Genomic DNA, 4,625 nt, shown 5'->3' on the forward strand with positions numbered 1-4,625 from the left:
GGCGTTCATGCGTTCAAGTAATTATAGAGGATTCACAAACACGGGTAAAACCACGGTTATGGGAAAGTTGTTATGGAAACTGTGGTACTGGGTTTAAGGGCGCGTTCAGACTACCGATAAACAGTGACCGATTGGGAAAGGCGCCAAGGTGATTTGATCACGTGACGTTACTGGCACGTTACCGGTGGGAAAGTTTTACTGCCGCGGCGGCTGCGGCAGTAAACTTTTACCGGCAGTAAAAAAGTGCTCAGGCTGCATGCGCGCTGGGAAAAAGGGAAAATCCCTTGTCAGTGCCACGGTGAGAGCTGAAAACTTCACGGTAAGGCCATGGTAAAAAATAAAGTTGATTCTCAGGTCATGAGCCTGTGAAAATCGGTGCGAGCGAGCGATTTTTTATTTTAATTCCCACAATTTTTTTATTTCCAAAGATAGGGTCACACATGTGTACGTCACAGGTTCATAATTAATTTATAATTATTTTATTATTCAGGCCAGGGAGTAGAAAAATACCGGTATTTTACTACTCCCGGATTCATTTAGAAAAGCGATCCTGTCAGCTTTTCTATTATTGTGTTCACATGGCAAGAAAAACGACATCGCTATGCTACGTAAGTTTCTACGTAAGGTGCTCGGTATTTCACTTAGGCTACGTAAGTCTCTACGTAAGGTGCTCGGTATTAGATCTACCAACGGGTGGTAGCCGCGTGCTGTGCACGTGCACGGCAGACATTGTGTTGCAGTGCAGTCCGTGTTCGGATGTGCATGCGCGAGGAACTTCCTCCTTTGGAACTGCTTCTTGTATGAGCTGTTTCGGATATTTCGTCTCCTGGCCTGGCTTATTTCGTTTCGTCGCTGCTGAGACTTCCTTTCGCGGAATATTACTCAATGACAGGTGACTTGACCAGTTCCCTTTGATTCTTTTGCTTGTGTTGACTCTTTCATTTACGAAAAGTGTGCTCATTTTGGGCGGAATGCAATAAATATTGGAAAAGCTGACAGGATCTCTTTTCTAATTTAGCTTTTCCGCTGCCGAGGCCTCCTTTTACGGAATACTCGATGACAGGTGATCTCTGAGTTGACCGGTTTCCTTCGATTCATTTGCTTATGCTCACCCTTTCATTTACGGAGACAGGTGCTGATTTTATTCGGATTTAGATCCATTTTTATCTCTTTGCCCTTGTCTACAGTGTGCGAAGAACGCGAGTTCACCTTCTTGACGGTAAGGCTTATGTTAGATGTGTTGTCATTGTGCATTGGTACGTTACAAGTAAGGCACTGGTCAGTGGCATACTATCGTTGGCAGTTCCCAATCTGGACGGAAAGGTTCAAGGACCCATTGACCGAAAATCTCCATTGTGGAGAGGTTCAGTAAACTTGTTTGCTTCGTACGAAACAAGTCAACGGGTGCAGTCTCGTCTCGTGAAGATCTCGTACTTGTATGATTGGATTTGTTTACTCCAGTCTAGTCTGTTTTATTTATTATTTGTGAGTTCCGCCGAGATTGCACTGCCCCAAATGAAGTTTCGTGCCGCGAAAGCAAGAATTACGATCTGCAATCTGTTTGTAGTACTGTACCTGCAAGAATGTGCTGTACATGTATCGTACTTTCTCTGTTGCTGTTTCAGTTGCCGTCATGTTGCTAAAGAAACGTTCAGTAGAGAGGTTCTGCAAAACGAAAATTCGAACGAAGTTTCGCGACAGTCCTTGCGAAAGTGTGTACGAATTTTTGCACGAACTTTGCGTTCTGCACATTTTCGTAGTTTGCGCAGGCCAAGTGCACGTACGCCATGACCCAATGATCTCACGAAAGTGTGTACGACTGTTCATTTCGCGTTCCCTGCAAGTTTCGCGTCCAAAGTAATAGTTGCGAAAGTTCGTGCGAAGTTTCGCACTTCATGGCGTGGAACGAAAGTTTGTACGCATTTTCGTTTTGCAGAACCTCTCTAGTGACTCATTTGTTTCATACGAGACAAGTCAATGAGTCGCTGTGGCTTAGAATCTTTCGCTGTAGAAGAAATCTATTCGTATGTCTATTGGAGAAATAATTGTATTCACTGGTTATAAAATAGGTTAAGACAAACTCACAGAATAAATAACATCGGTCCCTTGGTGTTCGTCCTAAAGAGGTTCGACTGGATATCATTTATACTCACGAAAAGATGTGTAAGATTTTATTATTATGGAGTGCCTTGTTTATCTCTCAGTACCTCCAACCATAGTTTTGCCCCTTTTATCCTCAGGATCAGTGTAGTTGTTGGAACGAGGTGTCGGACTCAGCAATGTATTTGTTTACATTTTAATACATTATTTATTGTTCCTCCTTTGCTGTGTTGTTTTAGAAAATCGAGGACTAACAGTTTGAAGCTTGTTTCGCGCTCACACAAAGTCTCATTTAGGGTTCCCAGTAAAAAGGCAACATTGCCTGTTGGGAAATCCCTAACAAAATAAGAAAAAATAATAATAATAATAATAATAATAAGTCATTGAACTGCTTCCAAAAGTTGTATCAACATCAACAGGGTTACGATTTCAGTGCAATATGATGCAGGATGACCTTATCACGATAACCCATGATTTTAAACCATTATAAACACAGAATCAACAAAAACGTGACACGCACCTGGTTACATTTCTCAAATAAATCTGATCGAGGGTGGGGAAATCTGAAATATCTGAAAGGCAAGACAATTTTATGACAGAGTCATGAAATTCTGCTACAGCAACATGCACAGAATGACCTCCGTATAAAAAAAAGTATCACCACATTCCACCACTACTCACATGTTTCCCCGCAGAAGAACATGCTAGTGCCATATTCTGCAAGAAAAGGCTTGCACATCAATGCGTATAATACGGTATTGATATGATGTGAAGGCCATCATTTACATATTGATATAGGGCATTCCATTGATTGGCCAATTGGTGACAGAAAAAACAAAAGAAATTATAGCAATAAAAACTGCTTTATGGCAGTTTTCTAAAAAAAGTTATTGTGTTCTAGTCCGTGGACCCCGTCTAAAAAGTAAGAAATTAACGAAATGTGATAGCTGAAAATTAAAATTTCACACAAAACCTCACAATAATCACACACAGAATGAAAAGCTACATTGTACATGTAGAAGACCTTTTCCCCTCGTGATCCTCTTTCCTATTCATGCATGTTGCCAATTGTTGGTGCAGTACAAGTTTAGTGTTGAAAGCAGCATTTCAAGTGTTGTGATTATTGTGAGGTTTTGTGTGAAATTTTAATTTTCAGCTATCACATTTCGTTAATTTCTTACTTTTTAGACGGGGTCCACGGACTAGAACACAATAACTTTTTTTAGAAAACTGCCATAAAGCAGTTTTTATTGCTATACAGTAAAACCTGTAACTAACGACCACCCCTTGGTGCCCGGAAAAGTGGTCTTTAGTGGCAGGTGGTCTTTAGTTAGAGGTTTGCACCGCATGACCATATATGGATCCCATTATATGATATGTATATCAAAATGCAGATAATACAATCCCCCACCACTTGCGCACTGACATTGTTCTTTCAGATCATACAACACTTGGAGAGAGAGAAAATCAAGTTTTATTGCAGACATTAAATTCAGCTCCTACTTCTGAAGCCAGGAGTCAAGAGTTCCCTGTTGAAGCTTCTCTTTGCGCTGGGCTTCAAGTTTGTTCATGAAGGCACCAAGTTTCTCTACATCCATTGCCATAGTAGACAAGCCACGCTGCAACGTAAACTGTTTCTCCTTCGAGTAGTAAACATCGATCAAAGAGCGCTTTGGATGCGCTCTCCAAGACGTTTCCTATCATGTTTGTTCTTGACAGCACTTGAAATTATGACAGGTGTAGTGCAGTCCACACTGATTCCACAGTCAAAATGAGACTGCGTTCATTTGTCCAGCTGTAGTATCGAAACAGTCCTTTCAGGACCATGGAAAATCATCAACATTTCGAGAAGGAGCTTCGAGCAATGTTTGATTTCCTACATCGTGGTCGCTAGTTACGGGTCAAAATTCGACATTGGGACAAGAAAAGGCGGTCGCTGGTCGCGTTCAGCAGGTAGTCGCTAGTCACAGTGCATTTTGAATGTGAGACCGTCCGTGCCTGACGAAGTGGTCGGTAGTACCAGGCTGGTCGCTAGTCACGGTGGTCGTTAGTTACAGGTTTTACTGTAATTTAGAAAAGCGATCCTGTCAGCTTTTCTATTATTGTGTTCACATGGCAAGAAAAACGACATCGCTATGCTACGTAAGTTTCTACGTAAGGTGCTCGGTATTTCACTTAGGATACGTAAGTCTCTACGTAAGGTGCTCGGTATTAGATCTACCAACGGGTGGTAGCCGCGTGCTGTGCACGTGCACGGCAGACATTGTGATGCAGTGCAGTCCGTGTTCGGATATGGATGTGCATGCGCGATCGAGGAACTACTTCCTCCTTTGGAACTGCTTCTTGTATGAGCTGTTTCGGATATTTCTTCTCCTGGCCTGGCTTATTTCGTTTCGGCGCTGCTGAGACCTCCTTTCGCGGAATATTACTCAATGACAGGTGAGTTGACTAGTTGCTGATTTTGGACGGAATGCAATAAATAATGGGAAAGCTGACAGGATCTCTTTTCCGCTGCCGAGGCCTCA

This window comes from Sycon ciliatum, chromosome 3 (genome assembly GCF_964019385.1).
Source record: "Sycon ciliatum chromosome 3, ocSycCili1.1, whole genome shotgun sequence".
Taxonomy (NCBI): Eukaryota; Metazoa; Porifera; class Calcarea; order Leucosolenida; family Sycettidae; genus Sycon; species Sycon ciliatum.